Here is an 11,045-nt window from a genome sequence, read left to right on the forward strand (position 1 = left end):
AATTTGGGCTAGAACTTCGGCCCAAGTGAAACGGGAGAGCCCCATGCAGGCTCTAGCTTGTTCTGAAATTTGGTTTGGATGAAAGCTGGCCCATATTGGACCTGAAATAGGCGTGCCCAGTCGCAAGACCAAAGGAGAAACTGAATTCCCAAAGGTCTAGATTTTAGCTAGGAGTTCCAATTTGGGCCATCAGCAGGCCCAGGCGCTTCAAGGATCGAATTACGAATTCTAAAAGCATATCGGAATCAACACATCTTTTATCATCTACACAGTTTAAACAAAATGCCTAACATGGGAGGTCCTAACTTATTAATCATGTATTTAATAGGAACAAAATCAGATTTGAGTCTTAAACCTTTTAAACTACTTTTCTTAAACACAGATGAACAATACCTTTAAAATTGCTGGAATTAGACAGCCAAACGTTGCTTTTTTAAAACATAGCATACTAATCTACATTTGAATATAGCTAAATAAACTACTGGAGCTGCATTAATCAGTCTATGAATTTATAAAGTCCAGTCCAATTTATTACAAATCCCATAATTAAATAAGGTACAAAATATAAATTACATTAGTGCCTTAAACTAACAACAATAACTACTACCCAGTAAAATTCCACCAAGTAGGGTCTGGGGAGGGTAATGTGTACGCAGACCTTACCCCTACCCCGATAGGGCAGAGAGGCTATTTCCGATAGATAGTGCCTTAAACTAAATTACAACAAAATGAAAAGGAAGTTCCTAAACTGCTACTGCTCCAGCTCTAGATGAGCCAAGATTCTCATGAGTTTGACCATGTGGAAGGGTCAGATTCACAAGACATCTTCAAATGCAGGGACCTACAAGGTTACCAAGTTAATCCTAATACAAAATGAGTAAAGGAAAAAAATGTTGTCCATAAGTCCAGCTATGTTGAAGGTCAGCCCTACGGACTGTCGACGCCCCCCTTTTCCTCGCGAAATCGGGTTTACGACATTTGGGAAGACAACTCTATTCCCGTTTGGGAATTGGGCTTTTTTTTGGAATTGAAGAGTCGCCACCTAATTATTAAGTGCATTAGGACACTATGGATTTTTGAGTTGGAAAACCAGAGTTCGGGTAAGGGCTAGAAATTATCTCGAGGGGAAGGTGTTAGGCACCCCTCATGATCCACTAGTGTGGTTCCCGGCCATGTTACAATTGTGACTTTACAGATAAGCAAGTATGGCTCAAATAAAGGGGCTTTCACACAAGTTAGAACTCATTTGGGAATAGATAAGGCAGAATTTTGTGAAAGAAGGATTCAGATAACTTATCGAGAAAACGAATAAGAAAAGAGAAAGAAACACAAAAAGGGAGGGGAGTCCTAGGTTTGTAAAATACATGGATCATCCACACAGCACCGGTAGCCAATCATACGCATGGTGTTATCGCGTGATCATCATCTCCATGTCTACCCTTCCCACCCCGTTAAGGTATTATGCACGGAATGGTATCGTTACTTATTGCATGCTATTACCCGTCCCAGTCCTATCAGTCCCGGAGGCATTTGGGACTACAAATCCTAAAGGGGAGGGAGTTGGGGCTTTTCAGAGTTTAAAAGGATAAAAGTCTAAGGCGACAAACAAAAACACATAAGCAGTTAAGGGGAAACAAGTAGCAGTTAAAGGCTCAAACAGGCCTCCTCACTTAAGGAAACAGATTGTTTAGCACGACTTGCAAATACTGGTTAGGTCTTTAATTAAACTTAACATAGGAAGGGTGGTAGATAAATCACATATTTTCAGATGAGAAGTCCAAATTAGGCTTGCCTACTGGTTGTAATTATTAAAGACTGGTGTAATTGATTAATTACCTACATGTTTGCCTAAATGAGACCTGGGATCATGATATCTAACATCGCGGAAGGCAGGCTGATCTTAAAGAAAGGTTACTGATTTAAGGGGCAACAAAATCTGCATATTAAACGACATTTTACTATTGATTTTAAAACTTGCAAACGAGCTAGATGGTTCAGATTCATTAGTTATCCCTATAGGCATGCTTTCTACGCGTGATTCATTTAGGACGTTCCTAAGAGTACCGGAATCCTATAGTCATAGTATCTAGCGTTTATTTGTTATTTTAACCTATAAATGGTTTGCCTAAGGTGTGTATGCAAAAGCGCAGAAACTTATGAACATGATTGCTAATGCAAATGAACAACTTATAGGCAGGATATCTATATGCAGTAATGAATACCTTATAGGCATGATTTCTAATGCGAATGATCAACTTCTAGGCAGGATATCTACAAGCAATAATGAATGGATTTATAGGAATGATTTCTAATGCAAATGATCAACTTATGGGCAAGATATCTACATGCAGTACTGAATACCTTATAGGCATGATTTCTAATGCAAATGATCAACTTATAGGCAGGATATCTACATGCAGTACTGAATACCTTATAGGCATGATTTCTAATGCAAATGATCAACTTATAAGCAGGATATCTACATGCAGTACTGAATACCTTATAGGCAGGATATCTACATGCAGTAATGAATGGATTTATGGGCATGTTTCTAATGCAGTACTGAACTTATAGACATGATGTCTACCCCATATGCATAGCATGAGAGTCCCTCCCCCATTTTTACTATATACCCCGCAGTTATTACAAATTATTACAACTTGAAGGAATCCAAAAAATAACAAAATAAAATACATCAGAAATTGAAATTCCAACCAAGGAGAGCCTAATTCAGGCTCCTAGTCTGACATATGAAATAAACCAACTTCAAAGGATCAGATTTTCCAAAGCCTTTCTCTTATTTGGGATGTGTCAAAGTTCCAAGGAACTTCAAGAGTTCCAGGCAATGCTTACACCCTAAATATCAATATAGGGTCACAGTGCAGTGTGGAAGGGCCAGCCCTTAAATGTCCAAGTTCAGAGGGAACTCAAGGTCCCAAGGCAAGGCTCATAGGAGGGGGCAGAACTTAGAGACTAGGAGTAAGTGTAAGTGCAATGAAAGGAAATTAGGGAGAGGCCAGGGCAGGCTGGTGGTCATGCCCAGCAATTGTGATGCTGGCACACCCCTGACCAGCCTGTCAGCCTTAGAATTGGGGAGTTAAGACCTTGTTGAAGGTCAGGTTCAGCCCTGGACAGCAATTGGGATGCTGCCAGACCATACCTTAACTCAACACACATAGGGGAATGGGGTGTAAGGCAATTGTTCATACTAGCAGCAAGATACAAAGAAAGAGAAGGCAAAAGCATGTGGATATTTCAAAATTAGCTTTACAGAGCATTTGAAACCAGACATGGATACAAGGACTGTAAATAAACACATTAGAATGATACTGAAATTAATTTAGGACATACCAGTTGCCAAGAAGCAAGTAAAGAGAAGCAGTAGCCTTGTAAAAGCCAAAGTGAAGTCAAGAAGCAAGAGTGCTATAAGTTCAGAAGAGAATTGTGATGTTTAGTGTGCTTAACCGTGTGTGTAGTGTTGAAGAAAGTAATGTATTTATAGTGCAGAAAAGAAGCAGAAGTATGTAAAAATAATCAATCACACAAGGTTTCCCTTTAATTAAGGGATTCTGATTTCAAACGGGCAAAGTAAATAAGGAAAGAGGTTAAGTAAACACTTTTCAAAGTAGTGCAAGAAGGGGTAAATACATAATAGTTATTTAAGGGAAAGATTTTGACAGTACAGGGTTGTATAATTAAGGAAAGAGAATCAATTAACAACCAATGAAATCAAAGTTACAGGCTTTGCTCGAATGAACCAAGTCAAGAAAAGCAAAGAGAGGTTTTACTTAAAAGAATTAGCACCAATCAATTAACCCCAAAAAAAGGATTCTGATTCGAACATAAGTTGGAAAGCCTTTTTGAAGAAAGATTTTAACACACATATAAAAGGGATTGTCATGCTAATCAGAATAGTCTAGTATAGAAGAATTCAGAGTCATACACAAAGGATTTCAAACTCATTGCATGGATCCAAAGTGAGTTTGAGAGAGTCTAAGGCCCAAACAGAGCCCTAGTCTAAACACACAAGACCAAACTCGCAAAAAAACCCCAAAATCCTAGGGTTTTTTGACTTGAATCAGATGCAAAGAAGACCAAAAATGAGGGAACAAGCAAGTACAGTAGAAACTATAAAGCAAACAGAGTAAGGAAATTAATTCGAAACATAATGAGAGCAAAGAAACAGTAGAGAAAAACATGCTTAAGTAGGTATTCTAGAGGAAACTTAAAAAGGTAAAAATAGTAAGAACACTTAATGAACACAGTAGAAAAATACGGTAGGCGAGATCATAGTAGAAGAAAGTAGCAGAGCATAGTGAAAAGCATACAAGCACATAGTGTAGAAAACACGGTAGAGGAACATGCATGGTAAAAGAAGAACATAAGAACATAGTAGAGGCAAACATACACAAAGAAAGGAAAAGAAAAGTCGGAAAAACACTTAAGCTTTTCAGAAGCCCTAATCGGAAAGAAGTGACTTTGAAAGTAAAATTTTTGAAGAAAAGTTGGGGAAATCTTTTAAAATCTCAAAATAGAGCATGAATACACACAGATCTGAAGAGAATCGGAGAAAANGGGATTCGAGGGCGGCGGGTAAAGAAAAATGAATTTAGGGTTGGGGTGTTGGTAGATTAAAAATGGAAAGGGTGTGTGTGAGCCGTCGGTCTATTTGATCAACGGCTGCGATTAAAAGAAAAGACCCGATCAGGTTATTTGAGTGGGTCATGGGCGGATAATTTAGGAATTGGGTCAGGTTTAAATCAAAAATAGGGCTGGGAAATTGGGGGTTTGATTTGGGCTAAAATTGAAATGTAATGGGCTATATATTAAATAGCCAATTTCTCACTTTGTAATTTAATTAAGATAGTTATAATAAAAAATAAATTAAAAGCAATGAATTAATTGATAATATATAAACGTTAATCTAAAAATACTGGGAATAATTTTATAATTGTAAAACGCTATTAATCGTAATATAGGCTATAATTGCAATTTTATGCAATTTAGCTTAAAAATATCAAATAAATTTATAAAAAATATGCAAAAAAATCACCTTAATTATATCAGGGTGTAAATATGAGGATTGAAATAAATTACTCACCAAATGATAGTTTTTTGGGAATAATTATTAGATTTTGTACTGCTAAAACAAATAATAAAAATAATTTTAAAAAGCTTTAAAAATTAGGAAAAAATACAAATACTCTTGGGCATGCTTATATATGCTATTTTGAGAATATTTTGAGTATAAAAAAATAGGTAGAAAAAAATTGGGTATCAACACGGACAAGCAAAGATTTCCAAACCATGATTTACTCCATAATTTTCATTTTAGTAAAGAAGAAAAGAGGGGAAAGAAAATAACTCAGGCATGTACTGAAAGAGTCAAGACTGTTATGCACTAATCAGGAATGAATCTGACCATTTAAAGGGTCAGACTCATTTTTTCCTTTTTGTGCTACTATAAAAGAGGCATTTTTTTAACATAGATTTCATAGGAATATACACTAATTTAGCAATCAAACATGTTGAGTTTTAACTGGTTACGGTGAGGCTTTCCCCAAAATAGGCCATTAGCAGCTCCTTTTTTCCACCAATGCCTCTCAACTGGTTACAGTATTGTTTTAGGTGAGCGACCGGGTCTCCGTGCCCGTCGTACTTTTCAAATTTTGGCATCTTGAAGCCAACTGGCAAGTGGACATGGGGAAACATACAGAGGTCAGAGTATGAGACACTCTTTTGGCCACTCAGACCTTGCATGTTTTTCAGGATTTGTTCCAAGCTCTTCATCTTTCGAGCCATTTCCTCTTGCTCAGGATTTTTAAAAACCTTTTCTTGCTCCCCCGAGAGACCATATTGCGGAGGTTGAGTGAAGGATTATGGGGTCACATATGTTATTTCTGGTTGAAGCTGTGGACCCTGAAAGATGAACATTGGATGCGGTGCCCTTGAAGCCGGTGCCTGGGGGCGAACCACAGAAGGCATGCCAGGATCATTGGAGGGCATTAAAGGGTGCCCGCATGGGATGAGCGGGTTGGGCACAGGGGCATTGGTAACCTCACCTGAACTGGGGATCAACTCAGGGAACCCAGGGGTTGCATTTGGTGGTTCCCTACCATTAGACCAGGCGTCCCACTTTCCAATATGTGGAGACGCAACATCTTATTCTCTTCAGTAGACGGGCTATCCTCAGGACCGATGATTGGTGGATTGCTTGCGGAGGCCATCTGTGCCTTTGGATCTTGTGAAGGAGGGGAGGCTAGACTACCAACAAAACCAACCACCAAAACCTGGCTAATTGCACACCCAACAACCTTATTAGTTTTTCGAGACATTTAACATATAGAAAATCGCACGTTGCGATGCAATGCACCTAAACAGTTAAACGCTTCTACCATGTGTTTGAACGGTTGCATGTTTCATCCCGGCCTTAATTAATCCTCTCTTTTTTTTTTTCAATCTGCACCTCTTTTCTTTTATTTGTGCCTCTCTTTAATCACTCTTGATTTTTCATCTTGTTTACCTCGCTCTTTTATTTTTGGCACTCTTTTTTTTTCTCTTTTTGTTTGTTAGTCTTTTATTTCTTGTCGCTCTCTTTTATTTTTTTATTTTTTCACTCTTTTCTTTTCTTTTTTTTTTTCACTCAATTTTTCTCTTTTTCTTTTTTTTTTCAGTTTATTTTTCACTCAATTTATTTTATGACTACGATCGAATCCGATGGAGATTGCCTACGTATCATGACGCCGCATGAATCACATCTGGCGTAGTTCGAGAAGATCGAGAATAGAGTAAACTAACTGGGGTTTTTTTTTTGGTTTTTATAAAACTCAGATCGTGAAAGCTTTAAGGCAAAAGGAAAACATATTTTTTTTTATTCTTTATTTTTTTTTTGAATTTTCGAAGAAATGCTTTAAAAGAAGAAAGGAAATATACATATTTTTTTTTTGGATTTTTGATTTTGATTTTATTTTCTTTTTTTGAAAGAAAGACTTCTAAAAATTTCTTTTCTTTTGATTTGAACTTTGAGAATTTCAAAAGTAAAAAAGAAAATATTTTTGTTTGAATTTTCATTTGTTTTATCTTTTTCTAAAGAAGAAAGAAAAATATTTTTGGATTTTGGATGTTGCCTCTTAATTTTCGAAAGAGGGACTTTTTAAGAAAATATTTTGGATTTCTAAGTTTTTTTTTATTTTTTACAAAAGTACTTCTAAAGAAAAGCGAAAATATTTTTGGACATTTCAAAATTTTTATGGACATTTACAAAAGAAAGACTTCTAAAGAAGAAAAAAGTATTTTGGATTTTTGTTTCTGATTTTTTTAGGTTTTTTGGAAAAATACTTCAAAATGAAGGAAACCCGTATTTTGGATTTTGATCTTTATTAATATTTCGTTTATTTCTTTTCCACATGAAAGACTTCAGAAAGAAGGAAACTATTTTTGAGTTTAAAAACTTCTTTTTTTTTTATTTTTGAATTTTCTAAGGAAAGATTTCTAAAGAAGGAATAAAGGAAAGTTTTTTTTGGATTTTTTTGAAATTTGGGGTCGGAATCGATGAGGTTTGCCTACGTATCTCACATCCGGTGAGAATCAGACCCACGTAGTTCGGTCAGTTTTGACAGAACAAGGGAAAGATGGCACTTGAAAATTTTAGCTCGTTTTGAAATGACTTCTCTTTTTTCAGAATTTTGGTAGAATTTCAAAATTTTCTAAATTCCTACCTCACTTTTTTTGATTTTCTTTTTTTTTCTTTCCCTATTCTAGAAGCCGGTCAACATGCAAGCCGAAACAAACAGATGTGCGAGTAGCACGTAAGATGCATCAGGATGGTCTTTTTAATTTGGGTACACCTGTCCTAGGTGGACCCAACCCCTGTGTTGAGTCCCCAAAGTCAGATCCACGTGATGCAAACAAATGTACCTACTAGGGATCCGGTATGAAGCCATGTTATTCTAGGTTTAAAAACCTGGGTGTATTGTTCTAGACCTGGCTTACCCGAGCGGACAAACTCGAGTCGAGGAGGGGGCAACATACCGGGAGCACGAAAGTCTGCCCGGCCTTGTTGCTTGCCCAGCCCCGTTCTATTTGGTATAACTCTAACTGAAAAGTGGGCCACACGAACGTGAGCACCATTTTTTAGAAGACTCAGAAGGGAGGCGTAAGAAGATATTTAAATACAGTCCAAATAATATAAAAGCGATAAATGGCAATTAGCATATTAGGTACACACAATACAGTAATATCAACAATAAAGCCAAATAAAAATCACATTTAACAAGCTCGAATTCTTGAACCCTGAACTGGAAGTTCTGGGTTCTTATCCCCAGCAGAGTCGCCAGAGCTGTCACACCTCCTTTTTTACCACCCAAAAGGGGAGTATAAGGGAGTATTTCCAATTAAAGTGACAATATTCGAAATGGGATTATTTATTTAAATTTTCAGAGTCGGCACTTGGAATAGTTTATTATGGTGTCCCAAGTCACCGGTCTATTTTTTAAATCCCAAATCGAGGAAATTTTCGACTTTATTAAAAAGCCTGCAAATCAGAAATTCTAGATAAGGAATTTTGTTAACACGGGAGAAGGTGTTAGGCATTCCCGGGTTCCGTAGTTCTAGCACGGTCGCTTAGCGATTTATACTTGGCTTAAATTGTCTAATTACTTATTTTTAAAATCTATGTGCATTTACCTTTTAACCGCTTTTAAATACTTGAATTATTAAAGAATCGAGTTACGCGTACGTATACACATTTCTTTTGGCGCGTCAAAAATCATGTCACGCGAACGTGTCCACAATTAATAACGTTTTGTTCATTTTATTAAGAAGAATTTGGTTGAAGTTGCGCGAACGCATCCCTCGAGTTACTTTTTAAAATGAAATTCTCAATTATGTTACGCGAACGTATACATAATCGCAATACTAATCTAAATCGAGCCTAAAGCAAACTACGATTATTTAATTTTAAAAATAATATTTGTGAGGGCCATGGATGATTTAATCTATTTATGGCACACCTCAAACCATTTTCCTTCTTTCTTTTTTAGGGGAAGCGTATTCAACTATAGCAAATACAATTATTAATTCTCAATCTAATTTATGAGGGCCATGAGTTAAATGGTTTTGATTGGCATGGCACACCTCACTTATTATTTTTTAGAGGAAAGTTATACCTAATTAGAAGGGCTAAGTCTAAATTGATCTTTTAGGAAGGGATTTCGGCTTGGGCTTAACTATTGGGTTTAATGGGAAGGTTCAGCTTTGCAAGAAGCTGAATCTGGGCTAGAACTTCGGCCCAAGTGAAACGGGAGAGCCCCATGCAGGCTCTAGCTTGTTCTGAAATTTGGTTTGGATGAAAGTTGGCCCATATTGGACCTGAAATAGGCGGGCCCAATTGCAAGACCAAAGGAGAAACTAAATTCCCAAAGGTCTAGATTTTAGCTAAAAGTTCCAATTTGGGCCATCAGCAGGCCTAGGCGCTTCGAGGATCGAATTTCGAATTCTACACAGTTTAAATAAAATGCCTAACATGGGAAGTCTTAACTTATTAATCATGTATTTAATAGGAACAAATCAGATTTGAGTCTTAAACCTTTTAAACCACTTTTCTTAAACACAGATGAACAATACCTTTAAAATTGCTGGAATCAGACAGCCAAACATTGCTTTTTTAAAACATAGCATACTAATCTACATTTGAATATAGCTAAATAAACTACTGGAGCTGCATTAGTTAGTCTATAAATTTATAAAGTCCAGTCCAATTTATTACAAATTCCAGAATTAAATAAGGTACAAAAAATAAATTACATTAGTGTCTTAAACTAAATTACAACAAAATGAAAAGGAAGTTCCTAACTGCTACTGCTCCAGCTCTAGATGAGCTAAGATTCTTATGAGTTTGACCATGTGGAAGGGTCAGATTCACAAGACATCTTCAAATGTAGGGACCTACAAGGTTACCAAGTTAATCCTAATACAAAATGAGTAAAGGAAAACAATGTTGTCCATAAATCCAACCATGTTGAAGGTCAGCCCTACGGACAAGCAAAGATTTCCAAACCATGATTTACTCCATAGTTCTCGTTTTAGTAAAGAAGAAAAGAGGGGGAAAGAAAATAACTCAGGCATATACTCAAAGAGTCAAGACTGTTATGCACTAATCAGGAATGAATCTGACCATTTAAAGGGTCAGACTCATTTTTTCCTTTTTGTGCTACTATAAAAGAGGCTTTTTTTAACATAGATTTCATTGGTATATACACTGATTCAGCGATAAACATGTTGAGTTTTAACACATGTGCAGCACAACATCACAGATTTCATGATTAAATTCAACAATCATTTAAACTAATATTAACACATGGTTCAATTAACTCCAAATTCAAACAGTCATGATTCCCAGACTAACATCAAAGATCAGCTAACCAAACAAGTTCCAAATACAGATTTTTTGAACTAAAAATTGATTCCATTCAAGATGAACATTGTACATACCTTGAAACTGAAAAATATGGAAGAGGAATGACCAAATAAAGATCGAGAAGACCAAAAAGGAAAAGGAAACCAAACTTCAGCAGAACCAACCAGCAACACACAGCAGTAAACCCAGACCAAATGAAGATAGTTTGAAACCAGAAAACTAGCCAAATGAAACAGGGAAATCCTCCACTTCAAACCATATTTTTAACTTGTAAAGAATCAGAAAATGAGAAGTTTTGAAGTTTTTTCAAGATTTCTGGAATCTGAACTTTTCAGGAAAAAATGAAATAGAACTTTTGTGTGGTGGAATGATGTTGAAAGATGTGTCTGAGAGTGAGGGAAGGATTTCTTTATATAGAGTGCCCAAAGAGCATCTAAGAAAAGAATATTCTGACCTAATTCCCTATATTGCAGAAAGGTACAACATCTTTTATACTATTGGTTGTCCTTTTCTTATCCATTACCAGTATTTTCATGCTAAGAATGGGGACAGCTGCCATATTCTAGAACAATCTGATATTTCCCTAATTAGAAAACCCCAAATCGCCCTTCTAAGGTCTGCTTATTGC

At 36.4% G+C, this 11,045-nt stretch overlaps 1 long non-coding RNA gene across 1 annotated transcript; it reads right to left on the reverse strand.

Annotated features, from left to right (window-relative positions):
- Window positions 9,698-10,776, reverse strand: LOC109224593. Its single transcript, XR_002067723.1, has 2 exons — window positions 10,492-10,776; window positions 9,698-9,945 (listed from the first exon to the last, which is right to left on the reverse strand). It is a non-coding gene; the product is annotated as an uncharacterized LOC109224593 (long non-coding RNA).

The sequence above is a fragment of the Nicotiana attenuata genome, chromosome 3 (genome assembly GCF_001879085.1).
Source record: "Nicotiana attenuata strain UT chromosome 3, NIATTr2, whole genome shotgun sequence".
NCBI classification, from domain to species: Eukaryota; Viridiplantae; Streptophyta; class Magnoliopsida; order Solanales; family Solanaceae; genus Nicotiana; species Nicotiana attenuata.